This window comes from Microcaecilia unicolor, chromosome 10, assembly GCF_901765095.1.
Source record: "Microcaecilia unicolor chromosome 10, aMicUni1.1, whole genome shotgun sequence".
NCBI classification, from domain to species: domain Eukaryota; kingdom Metazoa; phylum Chordata; class Amphibia; order Gymnophiona; family Siphonopidae; genus Microcaecilia; species Microcaecilia unicolor.
In genome coordinates, this window is record NC_044040.1 from 170,615,833 (window position 1) to 170,633,277 (window position 17,445).

The window sequence follows — 17,445 nt, forward strand, 5'->3', positions numbered from 1 at the left end:
AATTTTTTTGTAGCATGGCGCTAACCTGGCAGTAATCGGGCATCACCACGTACTGCCCAGTTACCACTGGGTTACCATGGGAGCCCTTACCGCCACATCAATGGGTGGCGGTAATGTCTCCCCACCGCACAGCCACGCAGTAAGAGTTTGGGAGGCATTTTACTTGCTGTGGTAAAAGGGGCCCTGGTGCATGGGAAAAATGGCCCCCACCACTACCACAGGGCCCTTTTCCCCACAGCTTAGTAAAATGACCCCTTAGCACGCAATAATCATTAGTGCGTGCTAAAGCTGTTAGTGCACCTTAGTAAAAGGACCCCATAATTCCTTATCCTGCCCTCACACTGGATAATGACTGCAATTTATTTATTTTTTGATAGATTAGGTTGCTGCAATTCAAACATCTGCTAAAGTATTAGGCAATGAAGTAGCAATTACTATGGATGGTCTGAAATGGAGAAGATTTTCTCTACACTCCCCTAATCAACTCTCAAAGTTATCTGACCAATGTGATTTGACTACTGATCACCTGTTCCATTCTAATTCTAGTTCTACTGGATATTCATTTGCATTTGATATGTTGAAGAACCATGCTATTCTTTTATCTTGATTGGAGGTAATGGGCATGAGTGAGAATGATTTGTATATTTTCTTTCTGACAGAAGTCAGCAAGTTTAATTTGAAAATGTTTTCTCATCCAGATTTTTCCCGGAGGCAGGAGTGCCCCGAGGATTGACTTTATCAGCCTTACATTGGTTGCTGGAAAGATGGAGAATAAAGTTTAAGATGTTGACTTTGATCCATCAGGCATTAATGGAGCAATTCTATAACAGGGCACCTGGTAGGAACCTATTCTATACAAGAATATAGGTACCTATTTTCCTTTGAGGCTTACTAGCCTAATTGGGTACAATAACATTTAGGTATGAGCACTTACACCATCCAAAGAAGTGATATAAGTGTTAGCATCTAAAAGGGGTAGTTGTCAAGCTGCACGTTGGCTATAGTGTGTATTATTTGCCCATTAACAAGTGTTAAAGGGCACTAACACAAGTTATATTACCATAACACAAGGTACCTTAAGCTACCATAGGTTACATACTAATGACATGAAAAATATGCTATGTACATAAAACAGCTCATTAATATGTAAATTTAATAACACAGCTTGTGGTGAATACTGTATGCTATGTTATTCCAAGAAAAATACTGCCAGCAAAAGGCTGGCAATAATCTTCCATTCCAAGAGCACTGAGCCACAAGGCCACAACCCGGTGCTCCCAGGTGCTTCTTAAAGGTGCCAGCAGGTAATAGCTCCCTCCAATACCTGCCCAATCAAAGACTTCTTCCCCCCCCCCCCCCCACCTTGAAGGACTCACAATGAAAAACACTATCAGCAAGTATCTCCCTGACCCTGAAGGCCTCCCAATGCAAGCCCTCCTGACCCAGAAATACCCCCAATGTAAGAGCCCCATTTGAAAGCCCCCCCAATCAGCTAATATTGCCTACCTCCTGCAGTCTCCCCCTCCAGCTCACCTTAAAAATCTCTGGGATTTAGAGAACCTCAGTCACTCCTGCTCTTACTGGTGCCAGGTTCAAAATGACACCAGGTGAGGGTCAAGTTGTACTACCACTGAGGGTCTTGCAGTAGTACCATTGAGGGTCAAGCTGACATATAAGAGCCTTGACTGCTGGTGGTAGTATGAGATTACTGGAAGGAGCTGCTGGTCCCATTTTGAGCCCAGTGCCAGGAAAGTATACCTGGGGGCCTATAGGAGGGTGCTTCAGGTGGCTTCTGAATAAGGATCCTTGAAGTTAGGAGGCTTCCAGGTCAGGCAGGCTTGCATTTGGGGTTCTGATAAGTTGGGGGAACATTTGCTGATAGAGAGGTTTCTGGGTTGAAGGATTTACATTGGGAGAGTTTCCAGGTCAAGGAGCTTCCAGGTCAGATGGCTATTTGCTGATGGGAGGGGGGGGGGGGGGAGAGGCGCTTCCAGATAGGGGAATTGTATTGAGGGGTTTTCTGGTATATGGGGCATTATTGAAGGGGAGAACTTCCTGGTGGAGAGGATTTGATTAGAGGGGAGGCTTCCAGTGGAGGAGGAGTAATTAGGAGAAGTCTCATAGGAAGCTCAGAATCACCTGCCTTTCCTTTTAAGAAGTATCCAGGAGCATAATGGTGCTTGTGAAGTTGATGGCAAGCAGAATTATGCATGTACTGCAAGAACAACTAATATAACCAACTTTTACCACACCTTAATAACTACCCTTCTAAATGTCAGAGACGCATGCATAACTTATAATGTACATTCCCTTTGAAAATACATGCTATGTAAGTTAAATGTGTAATCTTGGCATGTACATGTGTATATGCAAACATATCCATATAAATGCCATTACTGTAAACATATACACACATATCCCCAGATTCTATATAGCGCAGCTAGAGATCTGCGCTGAAATTGGCATGGATTCTAAAACAATGCTCATAACTGGCTTAACAAGTTAATCAGAGTTGCTAACAGCTCTTAACAAGCAATGATGAGCACTAATTGGCACTGATTAGAATTATGTGGACAACTTGCTAAGCATATTCTGTAACAAAGTGCATTGAACTTCTAACGCGTGCAGGCAAAAAGGGCATGGTTATGGGTGGGGAAATGGGCATTTTAAGGGCGTTCTGAAATGTACACGTGTAATTATAGAATATGGCCCAGTGTGCGTAAATCTATACACCGGGATTTACACCACATTTTTATTGGTGTAAATGGATGCTCATAGTTTTAGGTGCTGACATATCCACTAAGCATATTCTATAATCGGTGCCTAAATCTAGACACTGATTATAGAATACACTGAGGGGCCCTTTTACTAAGGTATGTAGGCGCCTACATTTATTTATTTATCACATTTGTATCCCACCTTTTCCCCACTGATTGTGGGCTCAAAGTGGCTTACAATAATACTGTAGTAAAGTTACAATGCAAGAAGTACAATTTTTGCAAATTGAGAGCAGGATAGAAATAACAGTTAACAGCGATAGGTATTGAAGTAAGATATAATTAACAATTAATCAGTAGTAAATAAGAAGATAATAAGGTGTAATTAGAGTCCATTGGATCTTATCATAGTAAGGGATAATTCTGATTATGTTGAACCTGAGGAATAACCCTTCTTGAACAATACTGTTTTCAATGATTTCCTAAAGTTTAGGTAGTTCTGGGTAGTTTTTGTTAATTTGGGTAAGGCGTTCCACAGTTGAGTGCCAATGTAAGTGAAGTTTGAGGCGTAAATTGATTTCCATGCGTCCAACATGTGTAAATTTGTAACTACCGCCCAGCTACCACAAGCCTTGGGTGGTAATACCATTTTTTTAAAAACTTTATCTTTATTAAGCTTTTTAACAAACATAATTTCACATTTATGAATGATAATACACAATTTGGAAATAAATTATATAGACAAGCAAATATTTTTTTAAGTTTCAAATAGTTATCGACCACAAGAATAAGAAATCAATCCAAGATGTAAGATTAATAATATAATCTAAAGGAAATAAACATACATTGTAAATTATAATAATGAAGCGTCACGTCCCGAGTGATTCACTCCAAGGCTGTTAAACAGTGTACATATGGGATTAAACCACTACATTAACCTCTTCCCTACTGATTAGAAATTCCTCTAGCTGTTTGGGGTCAAAAAATTGAAACTGTTTAGATTGAAACACTATTCTACATACACAAGGAAATTTCAGGGTGGTAATTCCATTTTTTATGAGCGTCAGATACATGCGGCAGAAAATAAATTTTATTTTCTACTATGTGACGCTAACCAGGCGGTAATCAGCAATGTACATGCGTTGATGATTACCGCCCAGTTAATGCGTGAGACCTTACCATTAAGTCAATGGGTGGCAGTAAGGTCTCAGGCCCCAAATGGACATGCACCAATTTTTATTTTGCCATATGTCCATTTTCGGCCAAAAAAGGCCTGTTTTGCAGGCACGCTGAGAAATGGACCTGCATGTGTCCAGTACATGTGCCTACAACAGCGCAGGCCATTTTTCAGCGCACCTTAGTAAAAGGACCACTTGGCACTGATTTCAGCACCGATTTTTTTTTAGGCACCATATATAGAATCTCCCCCATAATGGGAGTGTATTTGTTAACACATATATGATAGCATTGCCCCTTAAGCATGTATGAGCCACAATATATAAACACAGTTTTTTAGAATTACAAACCTATCTACTTCCTGCAATCACAGGATACTCAGCTGCTTCATATGCCTTTAATCAGGCAACTCTGTCTGAAATTTGGAGCAGGATGAATATATTTATTGCATCTCCTACTGTATACAGAAGTATTTTTCCCAGTTCCCATACCACAGAGCTTCCCTACCACCAGTGCCAGACAAACTTCTAGGAAGGAAAATTGCTGCTCGTTCACCCTTTATCTTACCTGTCTTTCTCCTTGTATGCATAATAGAACACATGTCTGCGTTTCTTTACAATATTCTATTACTTGGTTCTTAAGAACATACAAGAGGGATATTGTACCAGGAATGAAAAAGAATGTATGCATGGGTTGGAAACAAACAAAGAATCGAAATAGTACAAGCTGAAAACCTGGGAGCTGAGACATTGTTCCTCTGTTTGAATAGGTACACTGCAAACAAATCAGTCTCCCAGGGTATGTCATGTCAGCTTGCACCAAGAAACACATTGCTACCCAACAAGCAATGAATATATATTAGGAAAGTAATTTAAAGGAAAAAAAAACCACATGCACCAAATACTTGGAGAAACCATTCTCAGAGTATATTCTCCATTTTCTAGTATCTATTTAGAACATATTTATAATTCAATGTTATTAGTGCTTCAATTTAATATATAATTCAACATGATCTAGTTTTAAATAGATAGGGTTCATCATACAGATTTGATTGAGAAACATTTCCACTTAGGACCTAAAAAAAGGTTGGCATCTAGGGAACCTTTTTGATCTTTTTTCAACCTGCACATGCTGTTCCAGATACAAGAGATGAAGAATCTCTCAATAAATTCTTTTAAGGCTGTCAGAACTTCAAAAATGAATAAAAAAAAGTATGTCCTATAGGAAAAAATATGATGAAGAAATAAAGTTATTTTGAAATACATTTTTCCATTACCCATGTTTTATTACTTTCTGTCCTAGAACACCTGTTGCAGCCTATGCTTGTGATTCTACAATAGACATAAAGTCACTAATACAGCTATATAGCACATTTATCAACCTACTCTGCACAAAACAAGGTGAAAATTAATTTCACAAATACATGTTTCTACTGGTAATTTTTTTTTAATTATTTCATTTTAGATTTTGTATATCTGTCCCCACCACCTTGACTTCAAGTGCATGTTTGCTATTTATAATCATTTAGTTAATGGAGAAATATTATGTATATATGACTGTGGGTGAAGCTTTGGTGAATATACCTACAGTATAGTAATATAAATCACTAGTTTCCTGTGGAGATGGTTCTCATGTGGAATGAAGTCGTACCACTAAATTATTTGGGGACATCCCTTGAAGCAAGGAGTTGATGTTGGGATTTGGACCTCTTAGCTGAACAGTGTTGTGTTGTACCTCAAAAAGTTCTGTTTTACAACATATTGTTAGGACTTTTTTGGTAGCAGCACCATGAAGATGGAATGAATTGCTGGAGAAGCTTTTCAGATAAGTGGGCTGAGATAGAAGCATGACTAGGCAGTGGACTTTTGTGGGGATTTTGCTCTGTATGTGTGGTTTTATTGTTTTGTGAATTATATTTATAGCACCAAACCCTACTGAAAGACTGTTGATCTACAGTGACTTTTAGTCTTCTAGTTTCACCTGGCAAACTTTGCTGAATAGGCACCCAACACTATTGAAAAATTTGATCTACAGAAACTTTAAGTCATGCTGAACCACCTATTGAAAGTTGCCTAATAGCACTTGAAGCAACATCAAAAATATGCCTCAGCCAAGTAGATCAAGAGGGACATAATTGAACGTCGCCAGCGAAATAGATCGCCAGCAATCTATTTTGGCGGCGGCGCTACAGCTGTCCAGAACCGTATTATCGAAAAAGATGGCCGGCCATCTTTTTTTTCGATAATACAGTTTAGCCCGGCCAAATGCCAGAGTTCGCCGGGTTTGAGATGGCCGGTTTTGTTTTTCAGTGATAATGGAAAAAAATGCCGGCGATCTCCAACCCGGTGACATCCAAGGCATTTGGTCAAGGGAGGAACCAGCATTTGTAGTGCACTGGTCCCCCTCACATGCCAGGACACCAACCGGGCACCCTAGGGGGCACTTCTAAAAATTAAAAAAATATATTCAAATACCTCCCAGGTGCATAGCTCCCTTACCTTGGGTACTGAGCCCCCCAAAGCCCCCCAAAAACCCACTCCCCACAACTCTTCACCACTACCATAGTCCTTATGGGTGAAGGGGGGCACTACATGTGGGTTTTGGGGGGGTTTGGAGGGCTCAACACTTACCACCACAAGTGTAACAGGTAGGGGGGGGGCCCTGGGTCCACCTGCCTGAAGTCCACTGCAACCAACATAAACTGTTCCAGGGACCTGCATACTGCTGTCAGGGAGCTGGGTATAACATTTGAGGCTGGCATAGAGGCTGGCAAAAAAGGTTTTTAGTTTTATTGTTTTAGTGTGGGAGGGGATTGATGACCACTGTGGGAGTACGGGGAGGTCATCTCCCATTCCCTCCGGTGGTCATCTGGTCAGTTTGGTCACCTTTTTGAGGCTTGGTCGTGAAAATTAAAGGACCAAGTAAAAGTGGCGAAATACTGATTAACGCCGCTTTTTTCCCCATTATCCACAAAAGCCGGCCATCCGGTAGCCATGCCCATGCCCGCCCATGTCCCGCATTTGCTTCATCGCCAACACACCCCCTTGAACTTTCGCCGGCGTGACGACAGGAAAGCGGCGATGGTGTCAAAAAAGCAGCTTTTGATTATACCGATTTTGCCGCTTTTGCGAGATCGCCGGCCATCTCCCGATTTATGTCGGAAGATCGCTGGCGATCACTTTCGAAAATAAGCCTGCAAGAGACCTTAGGGATCCCAGTGGTGTGTAGAGATGGAAACTATGATGCCCTCCAGCCATAGAGAGGACATTCTATAAATGTAAGAGATCAAGCAAATGTCTTAACTGTACATAGGCAACTACTTTCCTGCCTCAAGCTATCCCCAGCATCCCCAGACTACCCTTTGGAAGCACAGACCAGTGAATACCAACTCATCTACTAAAAAATCTCCAGTGATCCATGATGTCATCTGTGAACAGCATCTACACATTTTAGGAATAACTGAAACCTGGCTAGATAAACCCAGGGAATTACCACTGTCTGAACTATTCTCAACTGTATTCAATATCCAACATCAACTATGACCAGGAAGATGGGATGGAAGGGTTCAAGCCCTGACCCTAGACAAAAACTATAAAGTAACCACCCCCCATCTAACTGAGTCAGAATCCCTTTTAATCCAGCTAGGAGAAAAGAAACTAATCTGGCTTCTCATGGTATACCAAGTAACTTTTAAATAAGATATCCATGGTAGATTCTTTATGGAGTATTTTTTTATGTCTTAAGGGTTACTATCAGGCTTATTTTCGAAAGAGAAGGGCGCCCATCTTTCGACACATCGGGAGATGGGCGTCCTTCTCCCAGGGTCGCCCAAATTGGCATAATTGAAAGCCGATTTTGGGTGTCCTCAACTGTTTTCCATCGCAGGGATGACCAAAGTTCACAAGGGTGCGTCGGAAGCATAGCAAAGGTGAGACTGGGGCGTGCCTAACACATGGGCATCCTCGACCTATAATGTAAAAAAGAAGGGCGTCCCTGACTAGCATTTGGGCAACTTTAATTGGTCCATTTTTTGTTTCGACCAAGCCTCAAAACGTTGCCTGAACTGACCAGCTGACCACCGGAGGGAATCGGGGATGACCTCCCCTTACTCCCCCACTGGTCACCAACCCCCTCCCACCCTAAAAAAAACACTTTTTAAATATTTTTTGCCAGCCTCTATGCCAGCCTCAAATGTCACACCCAGCTCCATAACAGCAGTATGCAGGTCCCTGGAGCAGTTTTAGTGGGTGCAGTGCATTTCAGGCAGGCAGACCCAGGCCCAACCCCCCTACCTGTTACACTTGTGGTGGTAAATGTGAGCCCTTCAAAACCCACCAGAAACCCACTGTACCCACATGTAGGTGCCCCCCTTCATCCCTTAGGGCTATGGTAGTGGTGTATAGTTTTGGGGAGTGGGTTTGGGGGGGGGCTCAGCACACAAGGTAAGGGAGCTATGCACCTAGGAGCAATTTCTGAAGTCCACTGTAGTGCCCCCTAGGGTGCCCGGTTGGTGTCCTGGCATGTCAGGGGGACTAATGCAGTATAAATTCTGGCTTCTCCCACGACCAAATGGCTTGGATTTGGTCGTTTCTGAGATGGGCGTCCTTGGTTTTCATTATCGCTGAAAATCGGGGACAACCATCTCTAAGGACGACCACTCTAAGGTCGACCTAAATTTCACGATTTAGGCGTCCCCGACTGTATTATCGAAACAAAAGATGGATGCCCATCTTGTTTCGATAATATTGGTTTCCCCACCCCTTCGCTGGGACGTCCTGTGAGGATGTCCTCAGGAAAACATGGGCACCCCTTTCGATTATGCCCCTCCACGCTGCCCATTAAATATGTTTGTTATACCACATTAGCATTCAAAGGAATAATATGAGTGTTTTAAGGATTAGGTTTTTTAAAATTAAGTATCTGAAGCACATGGACTGTTAGTCTCTCCTATATATGCAATCATAGAAGCTAATTGTTCTGAGAGTTATAACTTCTATATATGGTATGTAAATTATATATTTGTTTTAATTGGATTTATTATGAAGTAGATATATGTGTTTAATGAACAATGTTAATTTAATGAGCAATTTTTGTTTTATCCCAAGGAGTTCCTTACCACTGTAAGACCATTAAGTCTCAAGAATCTGAGATTTTGATGGTAAATTTATATACGTGGATTTGTTATATTTTTAAATATATATTTTCATTTTTTAATTTATATTATGTCTATGTATTTTGTATATGTACTATTTGATTGTGTTGTTTATATTCTCAGACCCCTGATTCAGCTGAAACTTGGCCAAGTTGGGTCTTTTCTCAATAAATTTGGGTTTTCATCAATTACCTTGATTTAGTGGCTCCTTGTACCTCTAAAACACTATCTGTCAAAAACATAGTAACATAATAGCATAGTAAATAATGGCAGATAAAGACCTGCACGGTCCATCCGGTCTGCCCAACAGTCACATTGACTATCAAAACATTATTGAACCAACGATCCAATAATATTATTTCATCATTTTACTCTTGAAGTTCCACTATATGATGTCTTCTCTCATATGATATTAATGGGCTATAAAATACTCAAAATTGATTTTATTCTGTCCTTGCCATTTTCAGGGCATTTTGTAGTGGTGTGAGGGGGGGGGGGGGTGGAGGTAAGAGGAGAGGGATGCCTGTAGCTTTTACAAAAAAAGGATTACAGTAATATTCTAAAAAGCTGTGTAAAAAAAACCCATATGTGTTATAGACACCAAATCCCCATTGCAAACATTTTTGGGTTGCATTACATTTAAAACTCATCTCAGTATGTAACAGAATTTTGCAAATGAGAGATTTTTTTTGTTAATTGTATGTTTACTGGTATGCTTTCATCTCTGTAAAATTCCTTAAGGAATATTTAGTAGTGTAACAATATTTTTACCAAATAAGTGATTACGTGGTCAAAGTATTCTCAATGAAAGAATAACACCTCAAGAAGCCAAGATCAAGGAGGTCTTAGGCTTACGAAGAGCCTAATTGGTAGCATGAAAGGCATTTAACATTTTTATTATACAACTGTTTAATTTATAAGCATTTGATTTAAATTGTAATTGAAATGCAAATACTGGAAGAGTTCAAGTACCAGTAGCAAAATGATCCAGAAATTTATTTTAACATTGCTTGATGAATTCTGAGAGAGCTTTAGCAGAGGAAAAAGCTAAAACAAAATTCTACTTTCTTTCAAATTTCACCCAAATTATGCAAAATAAAATCAACTTGCTTTGCCTAAAAATATTACAACAAAAATATTATCATTAAATACTGTTACATTATGTTATCATTATCTTTGAAGGACATTAATGAATGTTGATTTGCAGTAATAAGTTCAGATTCACATCTCTTGAATTACTTTAAAAGTTGCTAGGCACTTACCCAATTTATTGCATGAAAACCATCAACTGATATTATTATTAGCATTTGTATAGCGCTACCAGACGCACGCAGCGCTGAACACCTGATACAAATAGAAATGGTACTAAACTTACATAAAACTTACCTAAAATTTGCATTACTAGTGTTGAGACCCCTTGGGTTCTCACTAAAACATATTTCCTTACTATAAGGAATGTAAGCGTCGCTTCTAGGTATAACCCCCTCCCCTCCTCTCCCCTTGTCTGAAATGGACTGATCCTAGAAGGAGTATAGAGACCTCTAATGTGAGAATGGAGAAGCTAAAGAAGATCCTTATTGCAAAGACTGCCAAGAGAAAGTGAGAGATTTAAAAAAAAAAAATTCTTACTCCAAAAAAGAAAACCACCTCATTATTAGTAGAAGGGATTCAATGCAGGATCTCCAGAGGTATTGTGGTATTGCAGTGTACCAGTGGGTTAAGAAGTTAGAACAATAGTGTATCACAGTTTTGTTGTTCAGCTTTCAGGGGCCCTGTTACTAAGCCATTGTAGTGCTACCGCACAGGTAGCATGCGCCAAATTGATGCTACCGCAGGGGTAGCGCTGTTGCCCCACAATTATTCTGAAGTTGGCGTGTGCTGTTTCCCCATGGTAGAAAGCAATTTTCTATTTTTTTACCTCAGGGCCATTCCCAGTGGTAATTGGGAGTGCAGCCACGTTGCTGTGGGTTGCCTGATTACCGCAAGAGTAGCGCAAGAGCCCTTACTGCCAAATAAATAGGTAGCGGTAAAGGCTCAGGCTGTAAATCAGAGTGCACTACTTTTAATATTAGTGAATGGCCATTTACTGCCCCATTTAAAAAAAAGGCCTTTTACTCGCCACGATAAAACAATGGCCCAGCGCATGCCAATTTCACATGCCCACACTAGCACAGGCCCTACTTTCCAGCCCCATTCCACATTTATCCCCTCCTTGATTATCTCCACTTAGCAATTACCCCTCCTTGCTTAGCATGTGTACTCCAGCTCAGCCGGCATCATCACAGAAGGTGAGGAGATGAAGACGAAGTATTACTGAGTGAAGTATATCCACCTTAAATCTGGGCCACCATGGTCCTGCTGCTTATCACAACAAATCCAATCAAATCCTGCATATTGTATAGTATGTTTGCATTACAAAATTCAGTAATACACTGTGGTGGCAATTCTATAAAGATTACACTCTATTCACACATGCAAATCCAACATCAGACCACCCAAAAGCCAGGAATGTGCTCAGTGGTATTCTATGTTGTCAAAACAGACATGCACATGTGCAGCATGCAATGTACATGTAAGCACCCTTAAAGGGAGACTGTTTGGGGTGGAGAGTGGGCTTGCACTGGACAGGTCCAGCACTAAGCCCGCAAGACATATTCTATAAACATCAGGCATGCAAATGGCATGTCAAAAATGTACCCAAATGTACATCTCTTTTGACCTGGAGCATTGGTTGGCGTGTTGTGGTGCTTGCTGGCATCTCAGTGGGTGGTCAGACCTCATTCTTTCTCTAACTTGCTAAACCTCATCATGAACTTTGTCATAGAAAATATGCAGACATTCAGCATTGTCAAGCAGCCATCTATTGTTAAGCTCGTCACTGGGTTGCAACTAGTGAGATCAGTTTTGAGTGGTATTACTCTGGTCAGATAACTCTAGTCTTGAGGATAAAATGGCAAAATGAAGGAAACACTGACAACTCATATATGTCCAAGAATTAAAAAGGAACTAAAATGAACTACAGCCCAACTGAAACTGTTTTTTTTTTCTCAGTGTCAGCTGAAACCGAAACTGGTTGGCTATTTTTCGGCCAAAACTGAAAATGTAGCCAAACCTAGGTGCTCGATTTTGGCCAGAACCAAAACCAAAACAATAGAAAATGGCCTGAGTCTGGTTGAGTGGATGTGAAAAAATTTACTAATACAACCGTATGGCCCATAATAGCAGCAGTTAGAGCACACTAGACTGCTTGAAGCTGGAATGCTTATTATGCATATTATTTTACTGTAATACATATTAATAATGAGTCACATGGCAAATAATGTTATTATTATATAAATCAAATGGCACAGCTTGATAAAATAATGCCGGGTTTGAGCTAGTATTAATTTAGCTCCCAGGAGCATCGGGTCACTAACAGCACACTAATGCTCCCAGGCCCCCTCTTAAAGGGACCAGACTTTAAAAAGTGCAGTGCAGATCCCCCTACTCTAGTCAAGCCTCTCCACCTCCCTCTCTCAAAGAACTCGCTGGATTTCCAGCCAAGATCCCCGTATCCCCTGAAAATACCCTTAGGATATAACAAGGGTTTTCCTAGTGTCTAGTAGCTGGGAATGAGTGAGTCCCAATTGATTCTAGCCTGTTGGACCTGGGTGCAAAATTGTACCATTGACCACTAGCAGTAACTTCTGTCTCAGCTGTTACATATCAGAAAAACCCCAAGTACTGAGTTGCAATAGGTTAGTGACTCCAGTGGTTAATTAAGCAGCAATACAATGTAATATTTTACCACAGCTTAGTATTCCCCCCCCCCCCTAAATGCGGTCCCTTTTTCATCCAGCTAAAATGGTGTGGCTTGTAATTTTAACCACACTTGCTAAAGAGCCATACTTTTACCTGAGTAGATTTACCAAGTATTGGCCTCCATATTATTATAATGGTATGTTGCATCTACAACTGATAAAATCTTGGTAAATTTCTTGTTTCAAAAATAGAGGGTACAGTATAACTTGTCATCCATTTGCAACTCCTCTGCAAAAGCTGTTATGGTTATTCATTGCTAAACAACTAGAATTCCATAACAAAAAAGTCTAAGGGATAGATTAACTGAAGTACACTATCATGTTAGCACATACTAGTGCACGGTAATGCACATTCTTTATTGTAGGGCCCATTTTATGCAAAGGTGCCTTGTGAAGGAGTGTATAGGAAGTTACAGGTCCCCTTAATAACACTTCCTCACAAAACCACCTTAAACTCTGCAATACAGAGCAGAGAAGGCATGGCTGAGTGAGGTGAGAGCAAGGAGGGCATGGTCCAGGAAGGATAAAACTCCTGAGTACAGTTAAGCCAGAGAGGCCCAGCAAAGACAAGAGTAACCCTTCAGCAGATGCCTTCTCCACATATCAGTAAGCAGCAGAAGCTTCAGGTAGGCCAAATTTTATTTATTTATTTATTTATTTATTTATTAGGATTTATTTACCACCTTTTTGAAGGAATTTACTCAAGGCGGTCTACAATAAGAATAAATCAAACATGAGCAATAGATAATTATAGCAGTAAAAAAATATTCAAATAACAATACACTCCTTACAATGCCAACACAATATGTAATGTAACATTTTAATTGACAGTGTAGGGTATAAGCAAAGATGAACATACAGATAGGTAAGAGAGTAAGAGGAGTTAGAAAATAAAGTGACTAATTTAAAGAAAGGTGCACAGGAGGTCAGAGAGAAAGTTAAATATTATCTCAGCTAGGGTAGGAGTGGATAAACATGTCCTCTTGTAGTATGGACAGTCTGTGTCACTTCTTGTGTTTGTGAGTGAAACTAACAAGTTAGTTACTTCTTCCATTAAAGGCCTGGTTGAAGAGTCAAGCTTTCACCTGCTTCCTGAAGTAGAGATAGTCTTGTGTTAAGTGGAACCTTTCGGGAATGCATTCCAGAGTTTGGGGGCTACTCCGGAGAAGGCTCGCTTGTGGGTACCATATCGTGTAATGTTTTTTGGAGAGGGTGTGGTTAGGGATACTCTTTGGGAGGACATTAATGTCTTTGGAGGTGTGTAGAGGGTCATCCTATTCTTCAGGTACTCGGGGCCATTTCCTTTAAGGACTTTGAAGATCAGACATCAAGTTTTAAATTTAGCCCTGTATTGTACTGATAGCCAGTGAAGTTTTTGCAAAAATGATGTGATGTGGTCATGTTGCTTGCAACCTTCTATTAGTCTTGCTGCAGCATTCTGAATCAGTTGGAGCTGGTGTAGGCCCTTTGTAGTCGGACCACTGTAGAGTGCATTACAGTAATCCAGTCGATGTTATCATGGCATGCACAACTGGGATAAGATTTACCTTCTCAATGTAAGGAGAGAGGCAGGAAAACTGTCACAAATAGCAGAAGCAGCTCTTGAAGGTTACTTGGATTTGCGGAATCAGAATAAGTGTTGAATCTAACTGTATTCCAAGGTTCCTGGCTTGTGATTTGATGAGTAACTCGTACTTCCCAAAACAGATTTTGATGTCAGGTATGTATCCACTTGTGTTAGGGACCCAGAGAAGCTCACTTTTACTTGGGTTCAGGCAAAGTTTGTTGTGTTTAGCCCATTCTTGAATTGATGTTAGTTAATCAGTTTATTCAGGGCTGTACGTAAGTCAGGTTCAATGGGGGAGTAGCTGCATATCATCCACATAGATGTAGAACTGAGTGTCCATTGACCAAATCAGCTCAGCTAGTGGCTTGAGGTAGATATAGAACAGAATAGGTGACAGTATCAATCCTTGTGGTACCCCACAGGTCAGTGCCCATGTTGGCAATGAGTTGCTGACAAACATTATGGATTGTTGCCTGTCTAATAAGATCTGAACCAAGCAAGTACTGGTCCATTGATTACTGTTTCTATCAGTCGTGCTAGCATGATATCAGTGTTTAGAGCTGCTGAGAAATCTAGCAGTATTAACACCAAGGTGAATCCCTTGTCTTGATTTCTGTGAAGATCTAGTAGGGATACAAGGACTGTTTCTGTTCCATAACCAAGTCTGAATCAAGATTGGCATGGATCTAACCAGTTTCTCTTTTCTAGCCTATCACTGAGTTGAACACAGACTGTATGTTCTATAAGTTTTACTAGAAATGAGATGTTGGATACTGGCCGGTAACTTTGAAGTTTGTCCTGGTCAAGGTTGTTTTTCTTTAGCAAAGGGTGAACCACTGCCCTTTTTTAATGCTGTTGGTAGCTGCCCATTAGAAAAAGATGAGTTCACAATTTTTGTAGAGCCTTCTATGAGGCCCATACTTGCCTGCTGCACTATCTTTGATGGGCAGGAGTCAAGGGAGAAGGTAGTTGGTAGAAGGTCTCTTAGGATTTTGTCAAGGCTCTCCTCTGTCATTAGGAGTAGCAGCTGTAACAACAAGTTTTACAGAAATTGGTAGAGCTGCAACAGAGCTCTCTGGCCCAGATGGCCCAGATATTGGCAGAGTCCAGCAGCCAAAGTGAACCTGTCCACCCCTGTGTTGTCTAAAATGACCCCTTAGGGTGACCTAGACTATTTGTTAGTAACCTTTGAGAGAACCACTCATATGAACAATCTATTTAGAAGACTATTAACCAGCAGCAGCCAAACCACATTCCAATGCTTTACATACTTGTGAACATAAATCGTGTTTTTTGTTTTACGTTTACCATGCTGCGTGATTGTGTTTGTTGAGGGTCCATGCCATACCCTTGCCCAAGCTGCTACAGACCTACTTACTAACATAGCAAATTATTGACATTAGCATGGGCTAACATGGTTGCAAACTTCAGTTAACCTGGCCCTTCGTACAATTTGTATTTTCAGAGTAAAATTACGTTGAAGAAAATAGCTAGTTAGAAGAACAAAATCTACTTAATGACTTGTGCTGTGAATTCAAAATACACTGGTGAACAAAACATGTTGAATTGAAATGAAATAGAAATGATCCCAGTGGAGTGATTTGGTGCAGTCCTTCCATAAGGAGTCATTAAATTGTCATTTTACAGTAGAAAAGATAATTGTACTATTTCATTTGGAATTAAAAAAATACTTCTATTAAATGCAGCACTGTATCATAAATAAATGCATTTACATAAAAAGTTGCTCTATGAAAACTTAACAAAGATCAGAATGCTATTTTTAGTGCATTACTGATAGGCCATTCTGGAGGTAGTTTCTTGACGTGTGGAGAGAATATAGGCCTATGGATCTGCTTTACCTATGTTTTCTCATATTTCACAGTGACTTCATAATTAAAGGTATAATGTAGAAAATCCACATTGGGTTAATTTTATAATATAATTTTCATGTGTAAATGGCTTGCTGCCTGATGGTGTAAAAGTATGCACATCGACATATCATAGAGAGAAGGCGTGCTCTTTTCCCAACAGTGTGCTCATTCAAACCATTGCTCATGTGTGATCCATCGCACATGGGCGAACCACTGCATACACGCACCCTATAGGGTAAGACCACACATTCTTTCCAAAAGAGCACAACCACTGTGCAAATAGTGTGTACTCTTTTGAAAGAATGCACAGTCAACAACAAAATGGTCAAACGAAAACAAAGAGTCTATCTCTGACAGCTTCCATTAATCCAGAGCACTGGAGTGAAGCTTATGCAGGGAGCATGACTGTTTGATCACACGTCACTATTACTTATGGTGCAGCATTGGCTTCTGGTGGTCTACTGTATTAAGTTTAAGCTCTTGTTTCTCATCCACCATGCTTTTCATGCCAACCAAACCTCATATTTAGATTGCCTTGTTTTCTATTCCCCCATTTTGAACCTTTGCTCCTTTCAGACCTCTCTACTCTTTATTTAAGCTGTTTTAGAATTAGCCTTGAGATCCCTCACAGCCCTCTTCTGCTTTTCTGACTCCTATTTTTTTGTTTAGTTTTTTTTTTAATGGCTTACTATACTACCTTACATTCTTTGTTAGAGGAAAAACAAAGCAGTTTACAATCACAAAAAAGGAACTATACATGTTACAATACATGTTTTAAGAGAAAAAATTATAGAACTTAAAAGAGAAAAGAGAACAAATTTGACTAGTTGATCTGTACACCTTTGTTGGTTACCTCATGTTTCCCCAAAGCTTGAGAAAACAAGTAGGTTTCCAAGGCAGCCTTAAAGTGTAAACCGTAATATGAAATGTTTTCTGTGTCAACTTATGCCAAGGGTTCTCATTGAATAAGTTTAAGAGGGGTCTTAAAACCCTTTGTTTTCAGCTGTGAAATTTGTTACTAGAGGTTGTGGTCAAGGCATCTAACATAGTTAGGGTTGAAAGGGGGTTGGATTCCTAGAGTAATACATAATCAATTATTAGTCATGTACTGTTGTCCCATGAATGCTACCTTCCGTCCCCTGGAGCTGGGGTTCTTAACCTA